Here is a 12720-nt window from a genome sequence, read left to right as displayed (position 1 = left end):
ATATATATATATATATATATATATATATATATATATATATATATATATATATATATATATATATATATATATATATATATATACTATATAATAGCTTGTTGAAACCTATTTAGGACCTTCTTAATAATCAGTGGGGGGGGAAAAATTAGGATTTCCATTACAGTAACCAAACCCCTCATAAATAGTAAAAACTTTATCATGTTTTCACTAGTTTTGACTATCTATCTTTGGTGATGAGCTCCAAGTCTTTGGGGATGGAAGATCTCATTGCCATCCCCCTCATCTTCAGCTCTGCTGCATAAACTCTGAGTGAGATTCAAGTCTGACTGGGAGACGGAAACATCAACGATATTTCCAGTCACTGGTTGGTAAAATTAAATTGTTACTTTTAATATACTTTAATCTGCCAGCGGCACAAATAATTTTAGGCTTAATACCCAAAATTCATATTTATGCTCATAAAAGAAAAGAAAAAAAACACAGCAGAAAACAGTACCACTCAACATGGAGTGGTAATTAAATCAACACAGCTTGTTTGGATTAATTAAAAATATTTATAATTTCTTGCATGATCAAAAGTCACAACACAAGTTTAAGGGATGAAACGTGTCTCCCCTAAACAAAGCAGGATGAGAATATTGATTAGAGAGTATGTGAACTAAATAGATTGGTACATTTAAGTGAACATGGTGTTAAGCTGGCAGTAAAACTTTGATAGGTTTACTCAGACAGTTTGCTTTCTACAATAAGAAGATATATTTCGTGGAAGGTCACCCTACAAATTTGAAATGATATATTTTATCAGTCTTTATCAATGAAAATTACTACAGCTACAAGCTACCAATATTAGGCACAAGAAATGTTTCAAAGCAGACACTTTGACATTTATTATGTATGCATATCAATATACAAAAGTCTGTTTGCATGATTTGTGGTCAAAGTTTTGCACAGAAATCCTCCCCAAATAAACACAGTGTTGCAGGCAAAGTGCTGCCTAAGCCCAGATCTGGGAGAAGACTTGAGGGACCAGCAAAAAAGAGCAAGGCAGCTTACATTAGTGATTGATGGTCTCTGTCTGTGCAATAGCTGACTGAGCAACATGTACACTTCTCCTATTCACACACTTAATGGCTCACCACGTTCTGTATAAGGTGCTTGTCCTCAACTGCATGAACCTAAATCCATGGAGTGCTGTGCGCATGTTGAGGACCGAACAGATCAGGGCTAGAGTAGGCTAATTTGAACGAGGGACGTACCATGCAGTCGTGGCATCTTGCTGTAGAGCGTGACCTGGAGTGCTTTGTTGAATCTCTCCCTTTGCATCCCCTTCTTTTTCAACCGTCCCCCTTATTCCATCACTGTTAAAAGATTGAATGAAGACAAAAAAGAAAAAAGGAAAAAAGACATTAAATGTACAGCAATACTTTGTTGACCACCAGCTTTGTTGACCTGCATAAACTATACTGTAGGAGCACTTTTCTGGCAATCCTTGATCCTGTCACGTCCCTCGTCCGGTGCCAAGACGTGTCTGGTCTGGCCCTCGGCCAGGCTGGGCTGGACTGGGCTGATCGCCACCAAGGCCCCAGCAGCCTAGCAGGCTGGACAAGCTTAATGCTGACACATCGCTAACATCAACCAGGGAGGAGACCACTGGAAGATGCTGAAACATCAGCACGCCACCATTTCAGAAATGCAGGGGAAGATTAGACTTTGGTCACAATAAGGCTACGTTTGAGAAATCGTCCCAATTGTGCTTAACTGTCTTTTTAGCAGAATCTGATTTAGATATGATAATAATAATAAAAAAGACTGCAAGAAAAAAATTGGGAAATGCACAAAAAAGGCCACACCCCTTTACATAAGCCTGCGCTTATTCAAATCAAGGAGCTATAAGTGCTTTAGTAAGACAGACGACCAGCCAAAATAATGATATCCTTCTCAATGTGAGAGATCAGGTTAGCTTATTTAAACATTATTTTACTTACAAAGAGACAAGAGAACAAAACCGATTATAACAAGTTGGATCAGTTCAAAAATATGGTTATTTTTGAACTCGGTAAACAATTACTTGGTTGCTAGAGTTATATGTGCGTCACAGGCAACAAAGACAAAACGTGCATACCCTGCATCACAACAAGGCTAAAAATGTGCATAGATTTACAGAAGTGCGTAAGAAACCGTCGTTGCATACAGACCTTTTAAAAACACCCAAGTTGTTTTCTGCAACTTCTGTTGGTGCTTACCAAACAATGCAAATGAGCAAACGAGATTGGCAGAATGAAGCACTTTATCAATATGCACAGATATAACCAGGAGTGCCACTGATCGATGATTCAAACCTTCTCCCTACAGCCTTGTTTGTGACCTCTGACTTCTCGCCTCTCGAGGGGGTTAAACTTATTACCCTTTGACTCGTGTGACCTCTAGTTTGAAAGGAGCTAGATGGAAGGATGACCACAGCTCGGGTCCTATTGGTCACTCTCTGACCACTCTGCGGCCGGGGGGGGGGGAGCTGACCATCCGAACCCTTGTGGGATGTGACCCTGGCCCCGCCACACGCTTTGTGGGTAATACCATTAATAGGTCAATACTAACCGCAAAAAATTAGATTTTGAAAACAAGTGAACAGAATGTTGATATCATGGGTTGTTTTTTTTCTAAAAGGTGTGCAAGCAGCGACACACTTTTTTTTTTTTAAACAAAAAGAAGGATAATCTTTTAAAACTCCTTTAAATTTTGCTATATCATCATCTGGATCTAAATGTGTGCAAGGTAAAAAGCTGCAAAAAATGAGCAAAATGTTTATTTTTCAAGCTATTGGCTACAAATAAATCCCCCAAAAATTGCTTGTAACCTGTTCAAAATTGAGCTTTTTATTTTCACTAATCAAGACCTGAAGATTCAACTTAATTCAGAAAGTAAGTGTTTTAAAGAGGATAGTCTCAGTCATAATTTGAAATGAAAGTTGTATTTCACTGCCTCTCCATCCTGAGCAGAAACGGTTGTCCTGGGTGTCTGCCAGTACACCACGTTACATACGAGACATGTGCTCTCCCCTTACACACGCACAGGATTATGTACCAGTTCAGATTTTTCTCCAAAAAAAAACAAAACAAAACATACAAATTAAACATAAAAATAGAAGATGCTGCTGTGCATATATTAAATGTTTTTATTTCATTTACAAATTTGAATTTAAAAAATATCTACCTATCTATTTGGAATCCATCATTTCTGTAGAATAAATTTAAAAAAAAAATCTTTCTACTAAGATGTGTTTCTTTATTGGATTTAAATTGATTGGGAGGTTTCAATCAAACATAATAGCAATGCATATAGATGGCATGCATAATGCGCTTTGTTTTCTCCACCCGTAAGAGTGCCAATAAAAATGAAACTCAAGGCTAAATAGTGCAACAAGCAGTCAAAGCCCTGACCTCTATAAAAATAATTTTAAAAAAAAGGTGTGTTAAAATGCAGCAGAAGGTAGTAAAATAAAAAATATATATATATATTACAGAGTTGTACCAACAGGAACCCACTCTGCTGAAGTTGTCAGACCTGCAGCTAACAGTAGAGCTTGTAAACAACTGTGTATGAACACACATTCAGGGTGCACATACACTACTGCACATGCAACCTCACGCAAGCGGGAAAAGCTTTACTATGAGAGGAGAAAAATCTACCATCAAAATAAAGAAGAGAAGAAACAAAAAGAAGCCAAATGTACAGCGTCCTCGTTCAGAATAAAATGTTTGTAGAAAGAAGCGGAAAGGAGCCAGTACCTTCTGGAGCATCCCTGCCTCAAGAGAAGGGTGGGACACCTGCAGAACCTCGCGTGGTCTATCCAGAGCTGCTCAGCGACTGCTGCCTCATGGAGCAGAGAGAGAGTGTGTGTGCCTGTGTGTGTGCATGTGTATGTGTGTGTGTGTGTGTGTGTGTGTGTGAGCCACAGGGAGGGGATGTGTGTGTGTGTGTGTGTGTGTGTGCGTCGCTGGCTGAGGGAGGGGATCCCTCCATCTCCCTCCTCCTCTTCCTCCTCCTCCTCGGGACTATGCCTCCTTAACTGGATGGACGGGTAGGTGGGGCCACTGCAATAAGCAAACACACACACACACACACACATTTCTCTACGCTTGTTATGTCCTCGCTTCCCTCACTCTTTCCCGCTTCCACACTTCCATCTCTCCGTCTCTTCTCCAGACTTCCTCTCTCCCTCGCAGACATGCTCTTGCCCCTCTTGCCTCGTGCTTCTCTCTCAGTCTGTCTGCCGGACTCTCCTACTCTCCCTCTACCTTTTCATCCCTCGACCCCCCTCTAGCCCCCGTCCTCGTTCACTGGGTTATCGTAGTAACATGCTCTCAGTAATCTGGTGGGGAGATGGGGACATGTGCTGTTTTTTGGGGGGCGGGGGGCGGTGGGGGCTGGTGGTCCTGAAACTCCTGGTCCGGGTTTGTGTGCGTTGTGGTTTTTGATCACATGGCACAACAGCAGAGCTATAAGACTAAGCTGGATGGTCAGAGAGCATGGTGTGATGGAGGGATGAGGGGTAAAAAGAGGAGGGGTGGTGGCACAGCCGACAGTAGCAGAAGCACGCCTCAGCACTGAGCCACTCACCCTCCTTCTCTTCATTTCATTCATTCATTCAACCACCAAACACATGTCCCATCTGATGCAGAGAGGAGCCATCCCTACATAAATCATTCTCCTATTCCACTGGCCACACATTATATTCAGAGTATTGATTTTTTTCCCTCTCTCTCTCTCTCTGTCTCTCTCTCTCTCTCTCCCCCCCACCCTGCTGCAGCACTGATTACAAGAAAACCCTGCACACTGATCAAAAACAGGAAGTGAACCACCATGGCAGACACTTTGCTTTGGTGCCAATGCTGAAATGCGGCACTCGCTGTGTAAAAACTTTAGGCAACGTGCACAATGAAAATATAAAAAAGTCGGAGGGGAAACATCAATTTGCGACAATGTTAATTGGTTTCTGAAAAAGCATGGAATCAACTCACCAAGTTTTACTTTGGCCACAGAAACAGTCCTGAACTCCTGTATTTAAATTAGACTGTTGTTTTTGTTGTTGTTTTTTTAAATGAAGAGTGACCATCAAATGGGCAAAGCTGTGGTTTCCACGACAGCACAGCTGAGGACACTTTGAACCCTGACCCTGTACCTCTGCCTGGGCTGCGGAGCAGTGACCAAACCGAGCGTCCTTCAAAAACAAGGGTCAGCAGGGGTCAAATGGTAATGACCTCTCTCTAACTACACAGCACTACCATATCAGTCTCCTCCAAACAGCATCTGAGGATTATTTATCCTAATCACAGCAGAGCAGGTTTCAAGGTGCCCCTCCATCACCAGAAACAGAACCTCATGGAAGTGTCCGCACCTCTTAAATTTCCCCACATTTATTTATTTATTTATTTATTTTTATTTTATACGAAAGGTCAACACACAGAATGGCATGACTGTAAGGTGAGAGAACAAAGATACATAGTTTTTACTATTTTTGTCAAAAAAACAAAAAAAGTGTGTTGTGCATTTGTGCACCAGTCAATTTGGAGTATGTAATTTGAACATAGATTAAACACTGTGCAGCAACTGAGAACAGAGTAACATTTTTAAAAAATCTGCTCAGTGGACAAACATTTTGTGTCATTCGAGGTAGAGCGAAACAAATCAAGTCAGATGGATTCAGACATTTTCAGCTTGCTGTGTCTTGTACTCCAAGCAGAGGGAGAAGCTAAACTGAAAGCTCTGTTCCCAAATTCAGTTTGGATTCCCAGAAGAATCAATATTTAAATGTCATAAGAATGCAATGCATGATGGTCATTAATGCTGTTTTTTTTAAGCAAACAGCATAAAAAACGGTTTCAACCAAGTCAAGAGGAGCTTTATAAACTGGTTCCATCCGGGGAGCAAACCTCTGCATATTCAAAGAGGGTCGCTTAGCTTAGCCGCAATGATGGGTGAGGCAACTGCAATCTGTAATAAAACTCAAAGTGCAGGGATGTTCCGCAGCAGTGTTCAAAGTGAGGCCTGAGGGCCATTTCTGTCCCCTGGAATATTTTTGTGTGGCCTTCAAGTCCAATTCAAGAATGGTACAGATTCAACTCACCAGCACAGGCAGTTCATGTAGACAGGCATTTTAAAAATATATATATATATTACTAATTTGAAACCTTTCAATGAAGATGCAGGCAAATCATATTCTCCTAAAATGGTAGGTATAACCCAAGCTGTTGATTTTTAATTAGCCATGTTTTTTTTGTTTTTTTGCTTCCATATTGATTTTACAAACATTGAGCAACTTTTGGACACAACCTTTTACTAAGCTCAGCTAAACGAGGCAAGCATTTTCAAAGAGTGACTCATATCCAGTTGTTGTTGCTCAGAACACACTGAAATGTCTAGATCCAGAAAAAAATAAAGTTGAATGTTTGACCACTCGTAGTCACCCATCCTCCCTCATACTGCTGACATATATTTGTACCCAGTTAGTGGATTGTAGTTGATGTTAGCTATGTTAGTGAGGAGGAATCAACCTTGCAAACTACCGATATTCAGATGACCAATCTTCTGACTGAGTCACAGTGTTTCAGGGTGATGTCCAGGGTTAGTTTTCCTTCACAGAGTGTTGTGCTAATAAACCAAAAAGGTTCATTTTTGTCTCATCTAAGCAGTTCATGAATGCTCCTACTTTGTCCCCTGCAGGGTTTGAGGAAAACTACTAACAGGACATCTTATGGCTTTCTTTCAACAGCCATCTTGTTTTTTAAAACCTTAGTTCAACTGGCCTGCATGGGGAGTTCATCTTGGGTTTCAAAAAAATATGTCTGGGAGAATGGGCTTTGATTAGCCGTTCAACCTTAGTTCAAATAGCAGCACACATTAGCAGCTGGAGTTACATATTTTAACTGAAAATGTTTTGTGAGACACAAGCAACTTTCTGTGCATTTCCATCATGCATAGGGTCGCTGTGATGAGTCAGCAAAACATTTAAAGGGTTTGACGAAAGGCTCAAAGCAGGAAATGTGAACATTCGCTGGCCAGACCACAACGAGTTGCAAGACAACATCAAGGAATGGAGTTGAAAAGTGTCTCAAGCGACAGTGGAGTTGGTGTTTTGGGAAGGATGACACTGTCTTGAGGAGGAGAAACTGGGTTGGAAGAGATTGGGTGGTGGGGGGGAAGACAGATGAAGGGGTGGAGGGACTGATCAGAGGGGTGCCAGACACAAAGAGGCCACGCTATGGCCAGTGGCACGCGATGGGCAGATTAACCAGCGTTTCCTCCCCTAACCGAAGCATTAGGACACCTGACTGATTCCCTCCAATGGCAGCCAGCCAAGGATTCGTGGGAGGGTGGGAGGGAAGACACGCTGGGGCTCGCCTTTCAGCACTCAGGCTCTGCAACAACACAAAGAAGGGTGGGGTGATATTCGCGGGGAGGAAAAAAAAAAAAAAAAACAACAGGGGGAGATAGGGCTGGTGGTGGCTTGGAGTTGGGTGGAAGAGGGGGCTACAAGCCTTACCCCTCACCATCTGCTGCCCGGGCTAAGTGAGGACAGGGGCAGGGCCCGAGCGTGGAGCAGGGTGGAGTATGAGAGCGTGTGCACAGAAAACACACGTGTATCCGCGTGCACGCACCTGTTAGTATGTCAGTGGGTGGGTGGGTGAGTGGAACAGCAGATGGACAGGGCAAACTCCTGGCACTGCAGCGTCCATGTTGGCCATCCCGCGTCAGCCAGCATCCCACACATTCCCCCCCCGCCCCCAAACATTCTTAACCCCTGCTTGCAAAAACACAGTGTGAGACAATTCTTTATGTTTTTCTCAGCTTGATTAAGACATCTACAATTAGAGACATTTCGAGACGGGTGTACGAAGCGTTTAACTGGTGGGGGGGGGGCAGCTCTCTGCGATCAAAGCCAAACAGACGCAGCCGCCCCTTTTGCCTCCACGCCACTTTGTTGTTCATGTTCACTTAAAATTTGCAGGTGAAATTTTAGGCTCATATTAATGGCAGGCAAACGACTGGTGGCCTAAATTACACATGCTGACGCATCCTTCTTTACCGAATTCTCGTGTTTTGCTCAGTTCTGTCTGTTCGCCTCCATCGGGGAGCAGTTCATGCTGCCCCTTTTTAAAAATAAAGGGGGTCAGAGCAACAGACAGTTCAGTCTCGCTTAACAGTAATCTGAAAATGCCTGTAATCCTCCATACAGAGCCCTTCTGGAGAGCGTGGTTGTAGCATTGAGAGGTGTAACCTCGTCTCAGTTTAGCAGCCATGTGTCTGACCAGGCTTGACACGCAAGCAGAGCTTTACAGCTGCCAGGACACACACTGGGACACTGGGACATGAGGCACAGTAAAGCTTCCTCTGTCACTCCCAGGAATTAATATATACCTTTTTTTGTTGTTGTTACAGTGCAGAGAGAGTCCAGAGCTTATATATACCTCAGTAAAATAAATACGGAAAATCTCTTACAAGTGATTTATTCTAACAAAACTTTGGGGGAAAAATTTGATAGATATTCCTCAATACCAATTTTACTTAAACATCAACGAAAATACAACAGGGAACAAAAACAAAGTTATTCCCTTAAATTATATTCATGGTCAGAAAATGCAGCACGATGGCAAGTCTTTTTTGTGTGAAAGATGACATTATTGGTGTCAGTTGTTATTGTTGTCTACAGATTTGAATAATGTTTCTGTGTTCTAATTTAAAAAAAAAAACACACTTTAATCTCACTTTTTGCCAACAGGTATCAGTTTTGTAGGAACAGACGGTACAAAAAGCATTTTTTTTTTTTAATTCACCAGCAATAGCAGAACATGCTATCCAATGACCACAACAAACTAGCTGAAAATTACAGTGGATCTCAAAGTTTACACGCCCCCGTTGATGTCAAACTGTTGCAACGCACTCAAGTCAGATCACGATGAATCATTTCAATTTTCTTCTGCATGTAAGGTGACATTACTGTATTATTTTAAATTCAACTGAAAAACAAACTAATGCAGTGGTTTGAATACATCTTAAAAATCAAAAAAAGCTGCAGTAGCCTGGTTGCGTAAGTGCACACAACCTTGTCATATGCATCTTTGCATCCAATGAGTACGAGCTTGCCGCCAATTAGACTGAATCTGATGAAGCAGATTTCGCTGGCATTTATTTATTTGCATCCTTCTGCCAGAGTTTGCTGGATATTCATCCAAAACAGAATAACAAAAGCAGCACAGAAAACTTTTCAGAGAGGCTCCCAGAAGCCTGACAGGAACATTATCAGCTGTAATGATTGTGTGTTTCACACGTGACAGTAATCTTATGGTCTCCATTTGTGTTGGCTAAGAATTGAGATACCATAAGACACATTTGCTTCCAAAGAAAGCATCCAGGCCAGTCAAAAGCCAAGAAAGTGTTATTGGCTGATGATACGGTTTGAAAAGATGTGCTTGGTATAAAAACAACATTGTGCATCAAAGTATTACAGCTATGTGGTGGTACTAAATGGAAATGCTCATATATTAAATTATATGAGCATCATAAAAGTCAGTTTTGACCCCAAACTTTCACTTGTGAGCTTCAATTTTTCAGTGTTTCTGACTCCAAGCCTACATCCAAATCATCAATAAACTGGCTGCTCAGAAAGGAAATAAAAACCTAGAGAAGTCCAATATGAAATCAGTGGGTTCACCTGAGGAGATCTGTGAACAAGATGTCCTCACATTTTGATAGTAATAGGAGAGCTTTTACAAGGCAGAGTGGGTTCGCATTGTCCAGTGAGGATGCAGCGTGTAAAAAGATTTTTACTCGCTCCAATACTGATCTGAAGACGTCACAATCAGTAAACATCAGATTCAACTTCTATTTTGTTGAATTATTTATATTTTTTCTGACTGGTTGTATTTCAAGTTTCTTCCTTTTTCTTCTTTTATTTTGTTGTTTAGTTCAGCTTTTCAGGACTCATGTATGGACATACTGAAAAAAAAATGAACACGTGACTAATAAACACTTTATATCAAATCCACAAATAACTATTAACGCAACTAACAAATAGTTCCTGACTAATTAACTATTTATTAGTTAGTTAGTTAGTTAGTTAGTTAGTTAGTTAGTTAGTTAGTTAGTTAGTTAGTTAGTTAGTTAGGAGCTGACTAACAATGCATTTAATGATTTGATATGAATATCATATCATGACATGTAAATAACAATATGATTTGCATATCAACCAGAATCATATTATGTTTTGCATGATATGATTTTGCTTTAAACACACAATATTTGGCATCGCTCATTGTTTTTAAACCATTTTAAGAATGAATTTATAATTCTTCAAAAAGTATATTCTAAGCCAACATCTGATAGGCACAGCATGTCAGTAATGGTTCTGTGGATTTTTAAAACAAATATCAATTTGAAGATAGTTCTTCTAAACACTAGAGTAGCCGATGTCTCAAAAAAGGTGCAACTGTATAGTTTATATACCAATAATAACTAAAAAGGTCTACAAACATGTTCTTTTAAAAGGACTGTACATATATATATATTTTTTTCACTTACTGTAAACCTTCGTAAGCGTCCTTTTACTCAGCTGTATGAGGAATCCACCTACATATAAAGTCTGGGGCTACTTAAATTCAGATTTGAAATTTAGTTTTATTGCCTAGTTTTTATCTGTTTGCCTAAATGATAAACTGACGGCGCTATAGTACTTTACATCCTTTGTCAGTAATATCTCCAGTTTCAGGTGTTTCATTTAGTTTGTAGTCCATTTTATCTTCATTCAGAGTAGACTTAGCAATCAATCACAAACTAATACTTAGCTGTATGTAAGATGACCTGTGGGAGGTAAAAGGTTAACAGCTTAAAATCAATTACACTTCAAGATCTACAACAATGGTGTGTTTTCATGCTCTCTCTCCATGTGTTTTTACACAGAAAATAGTTCCAGTATTAACCCTGTAAAGGTGTTTTGTTATTCTATGCCTGCAAACGTATTGTGAGCAGCAGACAGAATAAAAGTTGTCATCATTGAGATCAGGAAGTACCTGAAGAAATAATCTTTTTCTTTAAGACCGTTGTTGAGTTTATCGGAAATGTATTGCTAGAAAAAAATAATTAAAAGCACAGTTTTGTTACCACCAATTTTCAAAAATATTTTGTGAGATTAGCCCAGAACTATTAGCTCTCCTCTAACTCTTCTTAAAAAAAAAAAAAAAAAAAAAGTCTCAGGCTTGGCCACCAATTACATTTAAAATATTAAAACATAGCTCTTCTTAAAATGTATGATTTTGCAACAATTGCAGAAGGAATCACTTTCAAAATGTATCAATTCTTCATCAAACATGCAGCGTCCTCTACGTTTATACATCCCTGGTAAAGAAGAAGCCATAAAATAAATCAGTCTTTTATTGCAATACCATGATATCAAACTGCACATTGTTGGTTTTTTTTTTGTTTTGTTTTGTTTTTTTGTTTTTTTTGTACCAGTGGTTTAAATAAGAACTACATACAAATGCACAGAATAGTATAGGTTTCTGAAAGCTCTTAATTTTTTAGTCACTAATTGAAGCAAAATGTGTTAAGGATGAAATAAACGAAAACAATTTTTTTTTCTGTAAGTCTAACATCTATAACTTTGTAAAATTACATGAAGTTTAAAAAAAGTAAAATGGTAGTAACTGGTCCCAAAACCTTTCAAGCCAAACAGATCAGGAACTGACAAGTTCTAGATACAACTTGGTTTAACCTTCATCATTGTATGATGTGTATTGATTAAAATAGACCAGCCAACAGCCGAGCAGCTACTCATCCATTATGTAACCGTGTTCTAACACACATCCTGTTGGTGTGAAAAAGAGACTTTACTCATTTTTTGGAAGCGTCAGAATAATTTTCTTGCATCCACCAAACAAAGCAACTGAGATCTAATGACTGCGATCTAAGATTAATTGAACAGTCGAATTAAACTGAAGTCCTTTTAAAAGTAGAACTTACAGCTGTGTTCAGCAGGAAATTAAAGAATATTTCCAAACCCTCGAAGCTTTGGAAACAGCTGTGCAGCCTTTAGAAAACCACTCAGTACTGAGACTAAAAGAGCTCCAGTTTGCAGGGGAGCACAAAGGACCAAAAGCGTTGGGAGTGTCTGATTTGGAGCTAGAAAAAAAAAAAAAAAGGTAATGCTGTCGCATGAGTCAAGATTTAACTTCTTCCACATTGATTAAAGAATCATATTAGAGAAAGGGAAATAAACGAAGCGATGTTTGGCATAATCACACATAAAGGTGGTTCAACAAAATAAAGAACTTCTTTCAGACACAAAGTGGATTTTCATTCAGTATTAGGATGTCACCTATATGGTGGCCAGGAGTGCCAATTTAGAAAGAGATTCCACTTTTTTATCTTTCTGGGAGGAGGCGTTGGAAGACAAATAATAGATTTACTCGTTTGAGCAAGTCCTGATTTAATCAAAACAGCAAATTCTTGAATATGTACTGATCAAAAACAGAACATAAAGGATGCAGAATACACACGATACACCCAGAGAAACAATCCAACCTTTAACTTCAGTATATTTATTCAGTGGGGGTAAAAAAAAAATCCCAGCTGAGAAATGATGTACAGCAATTATTGGCAACCTAGCAATGCATGAAAAAATAAAAATAGCAAGCATTTTTCTTTAATTACACGTCAGAGAAGAATCAG

The 12720-nt window shown here is 39.6% G+C and overlaps 1 long non-coding RNA gene across 2 annotated transcripts in view; it reads right to left on the bottom strand.

The window, feature by feature from the left end:
* LOC106959677 (uncharacterized) overlaps positions 1–3947 on the bottom strand; it is a 16028-nt gene extending 12081 nt beyond the window's left edge. For both annotated transcript variants that reach the window (XR_001427415.1, XR_001427413.1), the window contains exons 1-2: positions 3786–3947; positions 1257–1358 (exon numbers count right to left, since the gene is read on the bottom strand). This is a non-coding gene — a long non-coding RNA (uncharacterized LOC106959677). The remainder of the gene's footprint in view (positions 1–1256; positions 1359–3785) is intronic.
* Between the last annotated feature and the right edge of the window lie 8773 nt (positions 3948–12720).

The sequence above is a fragment of the Poecilia latipinna genome, unplaced genomic scaffold, assembly GCF_001443285.1.
Source record: "Poecilia latipinna isolate Pla-1442-1.1 unplaced genomic scaffold, P_latipinna-1.0 Scaffold53, whole genome shotgun sequence".
Lineage (NCBI taxonomy): Eukaryota > Metazoa > Chordata > Actinopteri > Cyprinodontiformes > Poeciliidae > Poecilia > Poecilia latipinna.
This window is presented reverse-complemented; position numbering and strand designations above follow the sequence as displayed.